The 21,304-nt window shown below is 33.8% G+C and overlaps 2 long non-coding RNA genes across 2 annotated transcripts in view; one reads left to right on the top strand and one right to left on the bottom strand.

The window, feature by feature from the left end:
- Nucleotides 1-14,650, top strand: part of LOC129464715 (uncharacterized) — a 60,894-nt gene extending 46,244 nt beyond the window's left edge. The window contains exons 2-3 of the long non-coding RNA XR_008651680.2: nucleotides 4,884-4,945; nucleotides 14,558-14,650. This is a non-coding gene — a long non-coding RNA (uncharacterized lncRNA). The remainder of the gene's footprint in view (nucleotides 1-4,883; nucleotides 4,946-14,557) is intronic.
- The window catches only part of LOC134732732 (uncharacterized), a 51,906-nt gene that overhangs the window by 15,377 nt on the left and 15,225 nt on the right, over nucleotides 1-21,304 (bottom strand). Inside the window, exon 2 of the long non-coding RNA XR_010116215.1 lies at nucleotides 4,787-4,928. This is a non-coding gene — a long non-coding RNA (uncharacterized lncRNA). The remainder of the gene's footprint in view (nucleotides 1-4,786; nucleotides 4,929-21,304) is intronic.

Below are 21,304 nucleotides of genomic sequence, written 5' to 3'. Positions count from 1 at the left end.
TTATGTTTATCTGTGATGATCTTAGACATTTCTAATAATCATTCAGGTCAGATTATACTGCATGAGTATCTTCGTTTTACACATGAAGCCACTGAGTCAAAACAATTGTGTGATCAACAATGGCCACAAAATTAATGCATAATAGAATAGAGACTAGAGGACTCAGGACCCCTTAGGAGAGGTCTGGAAAACACTCAAAGCATGTGGCCTGGGCCTTTCTTTTCACAGACTAGTAAATTTATTTTTATTTTGACAAGATCTTCTATAGTTTATTAATAAAATTAGGAAAAACACATTAAATATATGAAAGAATAAGCACTTGACACATTAACAATTAAGCATAATATTTTTATTTCTTGGGTTTACTGATACAGATCTATGTACATTCAATCAGAAGGCTTCTATCTGGAAAACAAAGAAAATTATATTTTTGGACAAAAATTTGAGGAAATAACTATATCATAATAGTACGCTAGGTCTGATATACTCATTTCTCCCAGCCAATCCCAGCCTAAATGTTAGTTTCCTATTAAGTAGACCAGACCATATTTACTAGGTCAATATGTAAATATTAATAGCAAAAGTTTCAAAGTGAAACCTAAACCTTACTGTGGGCACTGGAAAACATAGCATAACTAACATAGCATAACTCCAGGCCCTGATGAATGACTGACCATACAGTAAGGAAGAAAAATAAGGTTGAAAGAAGGTGGAGAGAAATACATAGTACTACAGAATGTATGTCTTAAAGGTTAGAACTCTGATAAGCCTCTTAACTGAGCCTGAGACCTAAAGGAGACCCACCCATAGCAAGAACATGGAGAAACTCCTTTCATTAAATGTGATTCACTGAAAGTTCAATTATGAGTCATAAGCAGCATTACTTTTATGTCTTTGTGACAAACGCTAAATTTAAGAGAGATTGAATATAGAATATATTTCCATTTCTTTGTGTCTTCTTCAATTTCTTTCATCAATGTTATAGTTTTCAGTGTAGAGATCTTTTACCTGCTTGATTAAATTTATTTCTAAGTATTTTTTGTAGCTATTATAAATGAGGCTTTTATTTTTCAGATAGTTTTCTATTCATGTATAGAAATGCTATAGCTTTTTGTATGTTTATTTTGTATCTTAAAACTTTACTGAATTTGATTATTAGTTCCAAGAGTTTTTTTAGTGAAATATTTAGGGTTTTCTATACACATGATCATGTCAGCTGCAAACAGGGCAATTTTGCTCATAGAGTGGAAGAATTCATATTGTTAAAATGTCTAAAGTGATCTGTAGATTTGGTGTAAGCAATATCAAAATAACAATGATATTCTTCCACAGAAATAAAAAAGTACAATACTAAAATTTATATGGAACCACAAAAGACTTCAAATAGCCAAAGCAATCTTGAGCAAAAAGACCAAAGCTTGATGCATTACACTTCCTGACTTCAAAATATACTACAAAGCAATAATAAACAGAATAGCATGGTAGTAGCAATAAAAATAGACAAATAGATCAAAGGAAGAGAATAGAGAACACAGAAATAAATCCATGCTCTTATAGCTAACTGATTTTTGACAAAGTTGCCAAGCATACACAATGGAGAAAGGACAATCTCTTCTATAAATCATGTTGGGAAAGCTGGATATCCACATGCAGAAGAATCAGAAGAATAAAGCTAGATTTTTATCTCTTATCATATTAAAAAAATCAACTCGACCAGGCACCATGGCTCATGCCTGTAATCCTAGCACCTTGGGAGGCTGAAGGTGGCAGATCACCTGAGGTCAGGTGTTTGAGACCAGCCTGGTCAACATGGTGAAACCCCGTCTCTACTGAAAATACAAAAATTAGCCAGGCATATTGTTGCATGCCTGTAATCCCAGCTACCCAGGAGGCTGAGGCAGGAGAATCACTGGAACCTGGGAGGTGGAGGCTGCAGGAAGCCAAGATCACGCCACTGCACTCCAGCCTGGGCGATGGAGCAAGATTCCATCTCAAAAAAAAAAAAAAAAAGATAACTCAAAATGAATTAAAGATATAAATGTAAGACCTGAAATGATGCAAGTATTAGAAGAAAACATAGAGGAAACACTTTATCCTATTGGTCTGGGCAAGGAATTTTGGATGAGATAAAAGCACAAGCGATGAAAGCAAATGTAGAGAAATAGAATTATATCAAACCAAAAAGCTTTTGCACAGCAAAGGAAATAACCAATAGAGTAAAAAGACAACTTACAAAATGGTAAAAAAAATTATAAACTATGTGTCTGACAAAGGGTTAATCTTCATAATAAGAAACTCAACAGGAAAAAAAATATATAATAATAATCCAATTTAAAAATGGATAAAAGACCTGAATAGACATTTCTCAATAGGAGACTTACAAATGGCCATAAGGTATATGAAGAAATGTCCAGCTTTATTTATTTAATTAATTAATTTATTTATTTGAGACGGAGTCTTGCTCTGTCACCAGGCTAGAGTGTAGTGGCACTATCTCAGCTCACTGCAACTTCCGCCTCCCTGGTTCAAGCGATTCTCCTGCCTCAGCGTCCTGAGTAGCTGGGACTACAGGCACGCGTCCCCACACCCAGTTAATTTTTGTATTTTTGGTAGAGACGGGGTTTCACCGTGTTGGCCAGGATGGTCTCCATCTCTTGACCTCGTGATCCACCCTCCTCGGCCTCCCAAAGTGCTGGGATTACAGGCGTGAGCCACTGCACCTGACTTAAGAAATGTTCAGCAGTATTAATCAGTAGTAAAATACAAATCAAAACTTTAGAGAAAAAAATCACCCCAAGCCTGATAGAATGGCTATTATCAAAAACATATAAAATAACAAATGTTGGCAAGAATGTGGAGAAAGAGGGACTTATACACAGGTGGGAACATCAATTAGTCCAGCCATTATGGAAAACAGTATGTAGATTCCACAAAATATATAAATAGAGCTACCATATATTCTAGCAATCCCACAACTGGGTTCATATCCAAAGGAAATGCAATCAGTATGCTGAAGAGATATCTACACTCTCATGTTTATTGCCACACTCTTCACAATAGACAAGAAATGGAATCAAGTTAAGTATCCATCAATAGATGAATGAATAAAGAAAATGTGGTATATTCATACAATGGAATACTATTCATCCATAGAAAACAATGAAATCCTGTCATTTGTGGCAACATGGGTGAACCTGAAGGACATTAGGGTAGGTGAAATAAGCCAGGCACAAAAAGCAAAACTAGATGATCTCATTCATATGTGGTATCTAAAAGTTGATCTCATAGTAGTAGGGAGTAGAATAGTAGCTACTGGGACCTGGGGAGAGCAGGAGAGATGAGAGAATAGGGAGAGATGAGAGAATAGGGAGAGATTGGTCAATGAGTACAGCATTACAGATAGGAAAAATAAGTTTGGTGTTCTATTGCAGAGTAGGTTGACTAGGGTTAACAATATTATATTGTATATTTCAAAATAGCTAGAAGAGAGAATTTTGAATATTCTCACCACAAAGAAATAAATCTATGAGCCAATAGATATGCTAAATACTCTGATTTGATTTTACATATTGTATACATGTAACAAAATATCACACTGTACTCCACAAATATGTATAATTATTGTATGTCCACTATAATAATTTTTTAAATTAAAACAATAAAAAGCTTAAGGAGAAGATATTCTCTTTATTTATACTAGACACAGCCTATCTTTGGGGAAACTTAGGTCTAGGAGAACATATACCTAATGGGTTGAAGAGGGATTTTTATTAGTAGCAGCTGGCTCTATCACTGGGTAGTTACGGTAACAGCAGGAAACTAAGATCCTTACCAAGAAAACAAAGTGAGAAGAAAACCATAGATGCCCAGCATGCATTGAGACCCTGCCATATGGGCATTCCCAGTATCATCACGGGGCTAAAGTCCTGGTTTGGCAGATGAGGTCACAAGTCCTTTAAACGTCAATTTACATATGGCCATTTTCACTTTGCAGGATTTTCTCTTTCAACCACTCCAGAAATTTTACATTCAATATCAAGTGATATATCTTATTTATATCATTTATAACAAGAATTGTCTTGTTACCTACATAATAATGATTAACATTCAGGAATTTTATCGCATTAAGGGCCTGGTATGCAATATATATGATTGGGGACATGTATGGCAAAATCTACCCTAATGGGGTCTCTAAATTATATTCAAAGAGCAAATCTCCACCCAATCTCCATCCTTACTTTTCATGTATCATATGGCTTTAAAATGTTGTGATTAAATCTGGATAAATAAAACATTATTTCTGCAATGGAAATGTTGACAATGATCTTTCTTACTGAAATCTCTGCAATTTCAGATTAACTCTACAGTTAATAATATCTTTGGGTGGAAGAAAAGATTCTTAGGGAAGGACTCTTCTGAAGGTTACATGTATTATTTTTTAATACATCTCAGCCTTTCTGAATTCTCCTGGCAATCACTGTAATATAAAATATGGATTTCACAAACAGAAACAGAAGCTCAAACTCATTTTTTCTTTTTATATTAGTTCTGCCAAGTCCTTGATGCCTACTATAGGAAAAAATCTATATGTTTTTCTTGTAAAAGCTATCAGTTCAGTGCATTCCCTCAGAAGCCTTTGTTACTCCATAGACACATTTTCTCATAGGATAAAAGATGAAACTAATGTTTCATCACAATATTACAACATAATTTTAAATCATTGTAAATAGGTTGGTGGTGCTGGGGAATGGAAGAATAAAAGGTTAAACGTTAAAGAATTTTGTACCTTAACCTCTTGTTCCTTGAAAATTGAATGCATCTTTTTTTGCCTCGTTAAGGTTTTATCCATTCAACCATTTATTCACTTATTCTTACTTTCCTAGAAGCATTCATTGAACATCATCGACATATTATCTTCACCCTGGATGCTACAAAAACAAAGAAGGTAAGTACTTAACTACAAAGAGCTCAATGCAATCATTTCTAATAAAGAACTATGAAAAAATTGCTGCCACAACCCGGAAGAGCCATAAAGCAGGCCTTGTGGATGGAGCCAGATTTTCCTATAAGGTAACAAAAGAGCTACAAAAGCTTCTCTTTCCTGTATGCAACTACCATCTTTATTCAATGAAGACACTTAATTGTCTAATGGTGCAAGCTCTCAAAGTGAATATAAAGAAGTCATTAACGATAGAGAGTAGAATAAACTAAAAACAAAAATAGTAAATTCAGAAATATTTCTTTAATCCTTGCATGAAAGTAATATTTGATATTATAATCATGAAATAAATCAAATCATATTTCCCCACAACCCACATTATGTTCCTTCAGTTAAATAGATACTTAGTAGATGTGGTCATTAACAGTCATTACTTTAAAAACGTACTGCATTTGCATTTAACAGATGTTTAGTGAGTGCCAAGTGTTGAAGGTATTATTTTGGAAATTAACATTTATGATGGGAGATTCATAAATTGTTGTTTCAGCTAGAAAGTGAATCTCTTCTAGATAATTGATAAAGCATAGAAAAAATATATGTGATTTTTGTACCCAAAAAGCAAATTGAGTTTTCTTCTATTTTCTATTTCCTGTGCCTACATAATTTTTCTCCCTAAACTTCATGACGTTGAAATAGGATATTTAAGCCTCTAGGTCTTCATAGACTCCTGAACTAATGGGACTTAACTTGGACAACTGGCCTTTTATTTTTTCAAGTTAATATTATTCACCATAATGTACTCAGTAGAGTAGAGGTACAAATCTACCCAAAGATAATAAAAGTGACTGTTCTTTTGTACAATTTTGCATTAACAAATATGGTGATTAAAAAACAAACAGGTGATTATAAACACATAAACCCACATTAAGAGACTATGAATAAGGCTGATATATTTCACACTGTGCTTACGTTGTAATATTTTAAAATTTTCTTTAGGAGCTCTGGGCCCAGAGCACATCCTTATAAGTTAGGTTGCTGATATTGTTCCCTAAGAGATTTGATGTTCCTGCTGTCATTCATCCTAGACAACTAAGACCTTGAGTTGGCAAGCTTTTTTAAAAGCTGGAGGGTAAACTTGCTCTACGGGTCTTGGTGGAAACGGGAGATAGAGAAGAGAAAGGAAACCTTCCAGACTCTAAGTGGTTTCAGATGTTAAGGGATGGGAGGGATACTGTGATCTTCCCTAAGTGACATAGAACTGATATAAACCAAAGAACTGGTACAGTAAGAGATCCCAAGACAGATCTGGAATTGGCAGTAGTTTTTGCTTAACTTACTATTCTCCCATATCATTTTACCTACCTTCTGTTTCCTTAAAGTCAACACTAGTTTCAATTTGTGGAAAGCTGGAAATGGGATGATTCCCATGCACTGAGTATGTGCTCCAGACACCAGGTGGGGGCATGGCAATTGTGATTGGAGAGAGTGGAGGGGTCATCTTATCCGCCACATCAGAAGCTGAGGTTAGGATATTGTGGCAAGAGATGGAAAGTGAAGTAATGTGAGGAAACTTCATCCTGAATTCAACTAAAGCCCTGGAATACTTGTTCAAATAACCAGCTGACAACTTGGGGTTAAGCTATCTTGAATTTAACCTGTTTAGCTCAGCCAATACAATTATGAAATAAAAAGTTAACAGTCTACTATTTTGTAGTACCTGGATAAAGAGGCCTAAGTGGTATCCTGTAAAGTTATGCAGAGTACTATCTGCATAGATCTAGTCAATGACCTTGTCAAGTAGCATCGTTCGGTTTCCAGCTTTATGTGCATCAATTCTTCTTTATATGCAGCAGTTAATTTAATGTACCATATATCTTATCTCTAACTCCTTGGGAAACATTTGAATTTAGTTATTTTCCATTCTACTATTGACAATCTGTCTTCACAAGTCACATAGCGCTGTTACAAACACAAATCACTTGGCATACACAATCCAAATTAAGTACACATTTTGCCTGTGTTGCTATTTCATGGTAAATTTTATTTTCCATTTTCTTATTTTCATTTTCTGTCTTTTATTACCTTCTGATGACACTGAAATGCTGAAGAAGTAGATAAATATCTTGTTCTAACTTTGCTGATTAACAAGAAAACAGTTAAGCCTTGTACATTTCACAGTAATGAAGAAAGGTTCATAAACATTTTATCAGGTCTGAAAATTTGTCACCAGATTTATGTGGAAACTGTCTGGGTGAACCTGCCTTCGTGCAAATTTGAAATGTCTTATTAAACTTAAAAATAAACATTGTTTCTTTTTCTTATTTATTAATAGTGAATGTAATTTTGTTTTATGATTCAAATTTTCTTTAGAAAGTGGCTTTATAATTGCACAGGAGACAAGAATTAATTCTACTGGGGCTTTATATCAAAATGCTTCATTTCTAAGTGGATGAGGTTTTTTGTGTATGCATCTTGTGCCTATTTTTTATGTTAATGGTATAATCTATCTTTTCCTCAGTTTGATAGAGGAAGCTGGCAATTAAGAATCTAATTTTGTATTTGATTTTGCCAAAGCTTCCTTCCATTTTAACTCATGAATTTTTTTTTTTTTTTTTTTTTTTTTTTTTTTTTTTGAGACGGAGTCTCTGTCACCCAGGCTGGAATGCAGTGGCATGATCTCAGCTCACTGCAACCTCCACCCTCCGAGTCAGTTCTCCTGCCTCAGCCTCCCAAGTAGCTGGGATTACAGGCGCCTGCCACTGTGCTGGGCTAATTTTTTGTATTTTTAGTAGAGATGGGGTTTCACCATCTTGGCTAGGCTGGTCTTGAACTCCTGACCCCTTGATCCACCCGCCTCAGCCTCCCAAAGTGCTGGGATTACAGGTGTGAGCCACCGTGCCCGGCTGAAATTTTTAACTTAACACACCCCAATCCACATCCCCATCCCGAACGTTTTTGTTTCTCTGGGTTTTCTTAGCCTTAGCCTGTTTAAATGAGTAACAATGCATGTTCATCAAACAAAACTTGTACCCCTTCTGGTAGATGTCCAAATGGAAGCTGGATATACCTATCTTTTGCTTGTCAGGGTACCTTCCAGATGACTGCTCGCTTCCTATTCTCTTCCTTTAACACTTTTTTTTTCCTAATTTAAAATTATTTTGACCTTTTGAAAGTCTAGTTTGCTTGCTCTAAAAAAATTAACTTGGGCTTTGAACTGCTTTTAATTGTACCTTTTGATTTTTCCATTAATGTTTTTTAATCCTCCCCAACTCCAAATGCTTAACAAAATTGTAATAACCTAGATACTGTTAACCATCAAAGCCCTATTATAATTATTCATTTGACCTCCATTTCCCTCTACCTTTGCCATTCACCCATTCTAAAGTACATTTTAGACACGTCAGAATTTAGAGTCCATTCATTTCAACCCTTTTATATTCTTCCTACACAGTCTACATACATCTAGAAACTAATGACATAACCTTATAAATGAGAAAACTATGTAATGAAAACTAAAATGTCCTGTCACATCCTCTGGTAACTTACTTACCTAGATAGCTATAAATAGCATTGTTAAAATGACCTATGGCATTTCCTTCTACTGGGGGCTCTAGAGGCTTTTCGTGTATGCAACTGAAAAATAATTGTGTTCTTTATAATTCTACATTCCAGATTGTTCTTGCTGCTAATATTAGAAAGAAAATAAAACTTCTTGGTAATACATTTCTCAAAAACATGAATTCTGAATATAACATGGGTTAGCAATTAACAATTTGGCCATCTACTTTCTTTAATATTAAAATAACAGAACCCCTCATTTTGCACGAGTAAAATATTTTTGTACACCACCTCTAGTATTAAGGTTTCATCGTTACTTAGAGCACAATTAACTCGCTGTACATGTGCAATTAAATGCATCATTTTCATTTTTTAAAGTTTCAAAATGATTATGATAAAGTTGTAACGTAAGTAGTAAATGAAGTAGAAAAAGAAAGATCTACTACAGGTCAATCTCTCAGTCCATAAAATTGATACAATTTACTTTTAAATCTTGCCTTTTACCCTAGACTCTTTTTAAATGTAAAGGAAAAATATTCTAAAGTATCAAATGAAGGCCTTCTGATATTTCTATGATGGCAGTCTCATAATTATCACCGCCACTGGCACCCAATCAGTACTACCAAAGGTGAGTGTTGCTTCAAGGAAACGTGGCTCCTGCCTAGACTGAAGTCATCATTGCTTATTGTGGTGCCTGAAAGCTGACCTCATAGAGTCTCTAGCAAAACAATACTTTTGAAAGTCATACTTTCTTAAGAAAGAAGTCTTCTAAACTCTAAAAGTTCCTCTTTAATATTAGTCAAACATAGTTTACCTTAATCATACAATCTCACCATAGGTAGTGTGATGACAAGGACGTCGATTTCAGCCAAAATTTTGTTCAGTCATTCATCCAGTTTAGCATTTGCCCTTCTTTTTCTTTCAATATTATTCCATTTTCAAGACTAATTTATATATTTACTTCAACTATACGGATGGGTAAGGAAGATAATGTAAATGAAGATCCTATGCAACATGAATTCATGATCGAAAGCTCTTCTATTGTTGAAAAGAAGAGTAAAAATTGGCAGAACAAAATGTCAGATGTGGGTGTCTCTAGTGTCAACCTCACCTGGTGGTCAACCTGATGGGAGAGAATGGTAGACATAGCCAAATAGGTTTAATGTAAAAAACTAATGCATGTGTGTTTTGAGGTGAAAAAAAATAAAAATAAAAAATAAAACTTCCAGGCTTGCTCCTTGCTTTATTTCCCATATCCTGGGAAAGTTGCTAAACCTTTGGAAAACTTATTTACTCAGCATGATGCCACAGTCCCCCTGGTGTCCATCCTGTGTTAGCTTCACAGTGGCTGAGAGTGTCCTAGATTCCCTACAACCTACATATGATGTAATGCATTCTCATATGCCTAATAATACATTTAGAAATGACATAATAAACCAATGGGTTGAGTAAGTACAGTGTCAAAGCAAGGAAGTCTCAGAAGCTAATTGAGGGATGACCAACTTTGGCAGTAGAGACCAAATTCATTCAACCACACAAGAGACTTAAATGTGGTTCCAGGATTCTTCCTGCCACCGTGAAAACACCCAATGCTATCTTGAAAACAACAAAAGGAGAGACTTAAAAGAGAGACAGCACTAGTAGGAAATTTAGTTTTTGATTAGACTAACATCCCAGCATTTGGTCAGAGATTTTTTCCTGCACTCTTCATTTTATCACGTCAATATCATACATCTACACATAAACACACACACAAACACACATCCATCTTAACAGAGGCTTATTTGGTTTTAAAATACAAACAAATAATGTTCATGGTATAAAAGAATTTTAGAAAATATCTAGTCCAGCTTGCATTTTTTTTACTCTACATGGACAATTGAAGATGATCTAGAGGTTCAATGAATTGCTAAAGGTCACATAATTAGTAAACAAATAACCAAAATCCTAAGAGTTTATCACAGCCATGTAATAACTAGGTCAGTGTTTTTTTACACACAAAAGAGTTTATTAAAGTCACTTGGTTTTCATCATTTCAAATACAGAACTAGTTGATTCGTTGCCTTATCTATCAGAAAAATATTTCGTTATATTATGAGTCAGCATTATTATGAGCAATTTGGATGGAAAGTTAAATACATCCATGTTCCTTGCTATTGAGTTTACAATTGTTAGAAATATAAATGAAAAATACATAAGAACACATTATTTTCATAAAAGAAAGGGAGAAAACGCATGTATAAAAGATTAGAATCCAAAATTGCTTATCAGTTTATTACGGATTACAGCATAACTGGGGTGTCACAGACCCTGCCAATTGTTGAGTACAACTCTATAAATTTACAATCTAAAACTCAATTTGACTAAAAGATACCCCTAACTTCTAATATTCTTTATCTCATATACTCCTGAGAATCCTCAGTGATACTCAGATAAATTAATTAAATGAAGAGACTTTAAACTCTCCCAGTAGAAGATCCTAGGTAAAATCACTTTCTCTCTTAAAATTGCTGGGTCAGAGATGGGCATTGAGAATGTCTCATAGAATTAGAGGTGCTTCCTGCTGCGCTGCGGTCCTTTTCTCCAGGATCACTGCTCTTGTCACCCCTCTGCTGTCTTTCGTGCTTTGCTGTGTGGTGTCAATGCATTGCCCAGGCTGCTGCCATCTCCATCAAAAGAGATATGACCTTTAGACTGTCGTCTCCGGTGGTCTACTGCTCTGCTATCCATCTGGGGAAAAAGCTTTTCTGCTTTGTCTCTAGCCTTCTATAAAGCAAGGCCTTTTATTTATATTAGAATTCATGCATTAAAAGAATATAGAAATATATCAAACATATATCCAACTTCTTGCTTAATTCTAATAAAAATTGTTTTGTGATTTTATTTTTGCATTGTTTTATACTTTCACTCCTTTTATCTGTATCTTATCGTGTACATTTTCTAATTACTTTGTGCAGAAGCAAAGAATGGTTTTATTCTTGTTTTGTAAAGGATGACATTTAGAATGAGAATGCTGTAGTTCACAGTGCTAGTGACAAGGTTGAAATGAGAATACAAGTCTCCTGGCTTTAATTTTCTGGCATTTTCATAACCATGCATCATTTAATACTTTCATTCAGCATTATGGGCAAAGGCCCTTGACAAATGTCTTGATATATATAAAATACTAAATAATTTAAACACAATTTCTTCCCCAAATAGACTTTTTAAAATAAAAAAATTATTCGTTCATTTAAGTAATAAATCGTAGGCACCCTCCATCTTAACAGGAGGCTATAGAGCGGGTTTGGGTCATTGGTGACCAAGAAATGCCCTACATTTACGCAGACGTAGTGCCCTTAAGCCCTATACTGTTGCACCAATGAACCTGCTTCCAAAAGTCTTACTCGTCTGTCAGGATTTTCTCTCAAGAGCCCTATATTTTTTCCTACACCCATGGAGGAGGAAGTGTAAATTAAGGCATCCAGATTGGGATCAGGAAAATCTTTTTCCCTCCAGTTCTAATATAGAGTAGGTTCAAAATATCTATTGAAAAAATGATGCAGAAGGTTGATCAAACATGACTTCACACAAATTATGGATAAGGTTTGATGTTTTTTTCCAAACGATCTTCTGGGAGCCAGAAAAGTCAGGAAATATCCTTGTAAGTTAAGAAATTTTTTCTCTGGGTTCGCAATTATAAAATTATTCTTCTAGAGAAAGTAGATTAAATCCAGGTGAGGGTGGGAAATGGAATTATTTTATTACCCAGCAGCCTATTACAATCTTAATGTATTTCCAGGAAGACTATATTGTTTTATATGAAATGTGTACAGAGCTAGAATAATTTTATAGAAAATGGCAATTACTTTTCTAATACCCCTGAAATCAGATGTCATTCAGAATGTAAAATTTTCAGGTTTGGAAAAAAATAATAAGGTTCATACATCAAAGACACGTGGTACCTGCTGAACGGTCTGAGATAGCAATGCCAAAATCAAATCCAGAAATATTTTTTGGAAGCAAAATGTATGACTATCTCCTTTAAGCAGGAAATGAAGATTATAAATTGTCTCATATCATTTCAAACAGGCTTTGCTGCCAAAAGAGTAAAGGACAGATGAAGTTATTACCAAATGAATGGCAAATCTCTTTTTGGTTTTCAAAACTTTTAGGATTTTGGAAAAGGAGATAAGTGATTGTGGCAGACAAATAATTGCAGCAGAGATAGCAGATAAAGCACCTGTGTTGCTTTATCTGTTATCTCTGAAGATAATTGAGAATTATAAGAACTCCATTCTGACCTCCAGATTAGGAACAGATACAGGTACCTATGGCCTACATGGGCAATATTGGCAGAAATCGCCAAATATAGTTGGATTAGAATGCACAGCAGGGTAAATAATCATAAATATTTCTTCTTTGTTTGAATCCTAACATGCCATGTTGTCTCAGTTTTACTGCAATGTCACTAGCTGCTCCTTCATGTTCTCCTTTGCTCTTGCCTCATTTTCTTAACTGCTCAATACTGAAGAGCTAAAGTACTTGGACATATCCCTTTTTGGAATGCATTTGCTCTATTGGTAATCTCATTCAGTCTGAAGGCTTTAAAGCCATATAAGTGCTTTCTAATTTATTCTGTGTCTGATTCTTCTCTGAACTACAGACCCATTAATACTGCTGTCTTCTGTACATCTCCACTTGAATGATGTATGAGCATCTTCAGGCATAACATGTTCAAAACTGAATATTTATTATCCCACAAACTTCACTCCCTCTTGCAGCCTTCCAAAATGTTTTCATAGTTGTTCCAGACACATATAGTAACTCCATTCTTTTAGCCATCTTATTATTCACACATCACCATCATCTTATACCATAATTTGTTTATATCTTTCTCCTATTAGAATCTGTGATTCATGAAGATGGGAAGAATGACTTACAATGTTGGAATTTAATTTTGTTCAACATTATTTGAGCTAGATTGTTTGATGATCAAACTGCTATTCTTAACAATGGCATGCCCTAACATTATTGCTTGCCAAGATTAGAGGGTCTGTAGCCACACAAAAGAAAGATCCAACACATATCATGGCATCATTACAACAATATTCTTACTGTGATTTTCTCAAAATGTGTTCCTCAGAAATATAGTCCTATGAGCCTCTCCCACCAAAAATATTTTATAGTCATTCAAGTATGTAACAGGTGGCACATATAGAATAGTCTCCTCTTTGAGGTTCACAATCTCAGTTTCTGACAATCTTTCAGTAAAGTTGTTTTATCTAGAGTTTTCCAGTTATTCAACAATGGAACACTTTTTTGCATAACATCTATTAGCACATTATCAAAACTATTATTTTTTCTGATAGTTTTTGGAGATATTTCTCTAACCTACTTAAACCTGTGTAAAAAGATAAAAACCTAAAGGGAAAATCCCCTGGACTAAACAGAGGCCTACTTAAATGCTGTCATTCAAATCTTTCCTTTGAATGTTTAGGCAAGCTGTCCAGGCCTGGCATAGGGAGGAGATCTAGCAGGCCTATGTGCAACTTCCTAGAATGCTTTTTAAGGGGAAATATCTGTGTCTACTTCAAATAAATAGATACCGAATGACTGCTGTCCATAACTGTACTAGCTGCTGGCTGAGCTAGAGGAGGCTAGGGAAACATGAGATTCCAAGATTCCTCGTGATGGAATTGTACAGCATGACTAAAATTAAAAGCAGAAGCAGGCCAAGCACTTAACTCCAGTGCAGGTCCAGGGAAGGCATATTTATCTGGACACCAAGTGACTCTAGGATATTTAGAGATCTCCTCTTGCTCAAGTCAATAGGACAGATGCTTTGGGTGTCAAGTTAGAGCTGGTTGCCTGAAAGCTCCAGGTAGACTGAGAGCATGCTCATAAAAATAGGCGCTATAATTGGAATGTATTTGTTCTGTGCAAAATTCATATTGAAACTTAACCCCCAGTACAACTGTATTAAGAGACATTGGTCTGCCCTCATGAATGAATAAGGTCCTCTTATAAAAGGGCTTGGTGGATGGAGTTCACCGTTTTCCACCCCTTCTGTCTTTTCAGCCATGTAAGGACACAGCATTCCATCCCTCCAGAGGATGCAGCAATAAGGCACCATCTTAGAAGCAGAGACCAGGCCCTCATCAGACACCAACCAACTAGGGCCTTTATCTTAAACTCATGGCCTCCAGATCTGAGATACATAAATTTCTGTCATTTATAAATTACTCATTCTGTGGTATCTTTATAGAAGTAAAAACCGACTAAGACAATAGGAGAGCATATCTTCCCTGTCTATTGTCAGTGCAACAAAAGCATGTTCAAAGATTTAGTGTCATAATACTTCATACAAGCAACATTCAGGAAGCCACATTATAAGACAAAAATGTCATGTTTCATCCTGGTGAGTCTAAGGTGAACTTTTTATTGTCATCACTTCATTATAAAAGTGGAAGAGATTACACTGCCAAAACCACACCTGTTAAGCTAAGTACCCCAAGTCAACTTTTTCACTTATGTAATATCATCTGGTTCAAAGGAATATTAGTTAGCAACTTCGGAGAGTTACTGAACTAAATAGAAATGGGCAAAGTTTAAGAAAACTGATTATGTACAGATGATGTTAATTACATACACCCTTCCAGAAGGCTCGTTTTCTTATTTACCCATTAAATTGCTAATATTTGGCTCTCAGAATTACAGCCTTTTTTTCCAAGAGGGCTTATTGCTTCCAACGCCTGGTACAAGGCCAACATCATTATTTTGTACCTTTCAAGTCTCAAATTGAGTATTTTTTGTAGTCCTAGATTTAACTTTTTTCAGCGCCTATAAATAAGGACTATCTTTGTAACTACATCCACCATTGCTCAAGTGGCTGTCCCTCTGGACTCTTGCTTTAGAAAGTTTGCAGTGATTTTGTACAGCCTTAAATCTGCTGTTCTTAACCTTTGTTTCCTATTTTTCCCCAATCCTAACATTCTGGATTCTTTGTCTTTGTCACTGTATTTAAGAATCTCTTTGTTTTGAAAGGATTCCTTCCCCCAGCACCAAATCTGAATCACTGATTTCTGACTTCATGCATTCCAATCCCTTATCTACCCCTTTTGTTCCTCTTAATATTTCATAATTTGAATATAAAATATACTATTTTCTACTGACATCAATAAAATGATATTTTCCAGAACATCTCACATAGATCCTTTTCCTCATTAAAATATGGAATTTATATAAGTACATATTTGCATGTTAAGAGTATCATTTCTCCTTCCTTTATATTTGTTGACATCAATAAGTATCCTATGGAAAAAGATCTGTAATATGTGACCTTTTAGAAGCAGCAACTATAAATTCTTCTATATGTCTCTTGATCTGCAACTGACATTTAGCTAATTGACATACTGAAATTAAACATTGCATTAGTAAAATTAAAAATATTCAAGATAGGTAGATTAACTAAGATAGTATGGAGATACTACAAACCCTTTAATAAACATATCATTTTTAAAAACAGTGAGGGCTGTAATCTGGATTTTTAAGGAGGTTTGATGCTTAATTGGGTCTATGACCAGCATTGGTTTAGGAGGCTTTTTAATAGCATGAATACCAATTAAGGAATTTAAAATCCTGCCTGTAGAATGTTATTGGGTTTGGCCCAGTTGAGCAATTCTATATAATCCATCATTAGAAGACCTAAAAAGGAAAACACAGAGAGAGAGAGGGAGAGAGAGTGTGTGTGTGTGTTAAGACTTCATTGAACTCACAGAACAGTTGAATGACCAGGTTGAATGTTTGCTTACCAATAAAATGTGTAATAAATGGCTTTGTGATTGATGCATTTTGTGTATTAAATGGCTTAGTGATTGATGCATTTGCTCTTGCACCTTGCTCTTATACCTGGAATGAGGTTTGGGGGCAGAAGCTAATCTTTCCTTAAACATCTTTGGGGGTTTGTCATTATCTGCCAAAAATAACGTAAGTGTTGTGAAGGCCAAACTCTCTTAAGTTGGTTTGCAACACCTTAATTTTATATTTATACATAAAACAAAAGGATACAAAATTGGGATATTGTCTGTACTCCATTCTCAAACTATCATCACATTTTCTTGCTGGGTGGAAAAAAAAGGAGGAGGAATATTTTCACAAGCACAATTTCAAAGCTTCTAATTTATGTAAGGGCTCCAAAGTTTTCCAAACTATATAAAAATTTTAATGCCAAAATCATCTTTAAAAGAAATAAATTATGCATAAAATATATTCCTGGCATGCAACTGTAACGGGTAAGCTTTTTAAAATTAAGCTTTTCATTTGGAAGTGATTACACATTTACATGAAGTTGTAATAAATCTTACAGAGAGATACTATGTACCCTATGCCTAGATTCTCCCAGTGGTAGCATCCTGCAAAACTGTAGTATAATATCACAACCAGGATACTGACATTGATACTAATGTAGTCAAGATACAGAACAATCTCATCACCACAAGTATTCTTCCAGTGACCTTTTTATAACCACAACCACTTCCCTCCCACACCCCTTTTCCATTATTAACCCCGGAAAGTCACTAGTATGTTTTTATTCCTGTATATTGTCATTTTAGGAAAGTTATATAAATTGACTCGTGCAGTATGTAACCTTTCGATATTGGCATTTTTCACTCAGCATAATTCTTTGGAGACTCATCCAAGTTGTTGACTGTATCAAATAGTTTGTTTCTTTCTTTTTCTGCTGAGTAAGTATTCCATATGGATATACTACTGTGTTTTCAAACTTTCACCTGCTGAAGGACATCTGGGTTGCATAAAGCTAAACATATGCATACAGGTTTTTGCATGAACATAAGTCTTAATTTCTCTGGGATAAATTCGCAAGAGCATAATTGCTAAATCATATGGTAGTTGTATGTTTAGTTTATTAAGAAATTGCCAGCTGTTTTCCAGAGGAGCTGTACCATTTACATTCCTACCAGCAATGCATGAGTGATCCAGTTTCTCCAGATCCTGACCACCATTTGCTTCTGTCACTATTTCTTATTTTAGTCAAACTGATATGTATATAGTGAGAACTCAGTGGTTTGATTTTTCACTTTTCTAATGATATGAAACACCTTTACGTTTGCTTATTTGATATCTGTATATCCTCTTCAATAAATTGTCTGGTCATGTCTTCTTTCCATTTTCTAATTGTATTATTTAATTTTTACTGTTAACATGAATAAGTTCTTTATATTTTCTGGATAATAGTCCTTTGCAAATATAATCGTATTATAATTAAGATTATATTGTGATATTGTCATTAAGGTTTTTTTCCTCAGGTCATAATTAAATGAATGAGTGGTAAAATTTCTCAGATCTTTTTTCTGCATTCATTGATATGATCATATATAATTATCATGCATCAGGTCAGTAGTAATATTTTCTTCTTAACCATTAATATAGTGAACTACAATGATAAATTTTCAAATATTAATCCAGGCTTCATCCCTGGAATAAACTCCATTTAGCTAATATATATATATATATATATAAAATATATATAAACTAATATATATAATATATACTAACTAATATATAATATATATTAACTAATATATTATATATATTAACTAATATATATAATATATAAACTAATATATAATATATAAACTAATATATATTATATATTAACTAATATATAATATATAAACTATATAATATATTAACTAATATATAATATATTAAGTAATTAATATATTAAATATATTAATATATTATTATATAATAATTATTTAATATAAATACATTAAATAATAAATATATTAATATGTTAAATAATATATATCAACTAATATATGTTAACTAATATATATTATATAAACTAATATATATAAACTAATATATATAATATATATTAACTAAGATATATATAAACTAATATATATAATATATATTACCTAATATGTATTATATATATAAACTAAGATATAATATATATTAGGTAATATGTATTATATATATTAACTAATATATAATATATATTAACTAATATATATTATATATGTTAACTCATATATAATATATATTCACTCATATATATTATATATTCACTCATATATATTATATATTCACTCATATATATAATATATTAACTAATATATTATATATATTAACTAATATATAAACCAATATATATTATATATATTAACTAATATATGTTAACTAATATATATTATATATTAACTAATATATATTAACTAATATATATTCTATATATTAACTCATATATAATATATAAACTTATATATATTAACTAATATATTATATATAAACTAATATATATATAGTGTGTGTGTGTGTGTGTGTGTGTGTGTGTGTGTGACAGAGTCTTACTCTTGTCACTCAAGCTGGAGTGCAATGGCGTGATCTCGGCTCACCGCAATCTCTGCCTTCTGGGTTCAAGCAATTCTCCTGCCTCAGCCTCTCAAGTATCTGGGATTACAGGTGCCTGCCATCATGCCCAGCTAATTTTTTTTTTTTTTTTTAATGAGACGGAGTCTTACTCTGTCACCCAGGCTGGAGCGCAGTGGCACGATCTTGGCTCACTACAAGCTTCGCCTCCCGTGTTCATGCCATTCTTCTGCCTCAGCCTCCCGAGTAGCTGGGACTATGCCAGGCTAATTTTTGTATTTTTAGTACAGATGGGGTTTCACTATGTTGGCCAGGCTGGTCTCGCACTCCTGACCTCTGGTGATCCACCCGCCTCGGCCTCCCAAACTGCTGGGATTACAGGTGTGAGCCAACGCGCCCGGCCAATGGTATATATTTTTTATTTACATTGCTGAATTATATTTGCTTAATTTTTTTAGGGATCTTTATATTCATGGGGAATATGGTAAATTGTTATGCGTATAATTGTGTATTAGTATAGACTCGTGTTAGTCATCTTTCATCATAGAATACTCAAAATTTAAAGACAGTCAAGGATTTGAATGACAATCTCATTTTTTGACTCTTACCTCTCACCTAGCTTTGTTACTTAGAATACAATTGCATGTTCTTTTTTTTGTTGTGATTTTTTAAAATGTTTCCTCTAGGTAGCTACAGTTGTTATTCTTCCTTCATTACTGGTACCATCACCACTGTTGGTTACCTTAGAATCACTGTCCTCCACACCATTGTGTTTGAGGTCCTCTTCCATTCCTCTTCTCATATTGACCCTAAAACTCAAAGGATATCATATCTCCCAATTGTATATTGGCATTCAATTCGTGTAAGAAATTCTTTTCATTGAGATATTCTACTTATGTTAAACCCTACATTTATTTGTTTTTTTGTTTGTCTGTTTTCTTTTGAAAAAAGAATTAAAAGCATGTCCTGCAGCCATGCCAAAGGACATTTGAGTGGCTCACTACACGCTCAAACAAAAAGAGAATATGCACTACAAATCCTATGGAGAAGGGTTAGAGAGGGCTCCCTGCCTTCCAGATAGGCAATATTACCAGTAACAAACAAACAAACAAACAACAGAAAAATGAGACTGCCAAGGTGCCATTTCTGTTTGTATATAGTTTATAACATAATTGGTACCTTTTGGAGCTGATGTATCAAACAGCATATATATTTCAGCCCTGAGTTGCAATTCATCAGGTCATAAGTAAATTGAATCTTCTTTTAAGTTTTTTGTGCTAGAAAGAATCAGGAAAATTTGGTAATGAAAAGTGAATGCCTGCCCAAAAGTTTAATGGGTTAAAAGTTTGTGAGAATTACTAAATGAATTAAACTAGCATGAATTGACTTAAAAGAATAAGTCAAATCACCACCAGTAAAATTGGAAAACTTTAGAAACTACCTAAAGAAATAAATAAGACTAATGTATTTTAATGTCTACCAATGACATATGATCTTTTTATGAGTTTTTTTAATAAGAAGAAAAAAGATAGAAGAGTTTGTATTATTAAAGAGTAAGTAAATTATATTTTTTAATAGATATTGAATAAATGTTAGCTGAAATTACTCCAGAGACATAGAATCATAGTGGGAAATGGCATTCTGTGATTTTCTTTGCCCCATTTTCAATTAAGAAACACGAATTTGTATTTCGACTCCTCTGCATAGCTCTCTCTGGGCTTTCTGGGTGAAGCAAGCAGAAAAGGATTCTGAAATTGTCTACTCAGAGGTCATCAAAATAGTTCTCCTTTTATTTATGTCATATGTTAACTATTTTTCCTTTCTTTTTTTTTGAAGAGACAGACATCCTACGATTTTTGCTGATATGTATCAGGTAGCTTGAAATCACAACTGAAATTGAATTAAAAATAGATTATAAGCCTTACTTCCCCATGATTTTTTGTCATAGAATGTAGTAAAAGTGTTCTAGCACAGTGCTCTTCACATAGTTATGAGAAACTAGAGCGTGGACTTTTATTATGTATTCTCCAAGTATCTGCTCTAGCAAAGAAGCATATTAAATCTCTAGGAAAGTCATTGAAGTTTAAATTTATGGGCAGACTTAGCCCATAAAATTGGGATGATACACAAACATATTTAGTCATACTGCTAAATCAACCAACACTATGAATTAATTCAACATGCCATTAAAAACACATTTCTTTCACTGCAGAGTAAATGTATCTATGACTTACAGCCTAACAAGTAATGGGACTTTAAAATACTATTATATGTCATCTTGGATGTGAAATACACTACATCAGACTTGATCTATGCAGTGGACCTTTTTCACTGAATATGGATCCAGGCACAATTTTTCTTGTCCTTAATTTTTATGTAAAATCATGATCTGAAACTAATATATTAAATTATGTTTTTAAGTTCTTC

The sequence above is a fragment of the Symphalangus syndactylus genome, chromosome 16, assembly GCF_028878055.3.
Source record: "Symphalangus syndactylus isolate Jambi chromosome 16, NHGRI_mSymSyn1-v2.1_pri, whole genome shotgun sequence".
Taxonomy (NCBI): domain Eukaryota; kingdom Metazoa; phylum Chordata; class Mammalia; order Primates; family Hylobatidae; genus Symphalangus; species Symphalangus syndactylus.
This window is presented reverse-complemented; position numbering and strand designations above follow the sequence as displayed.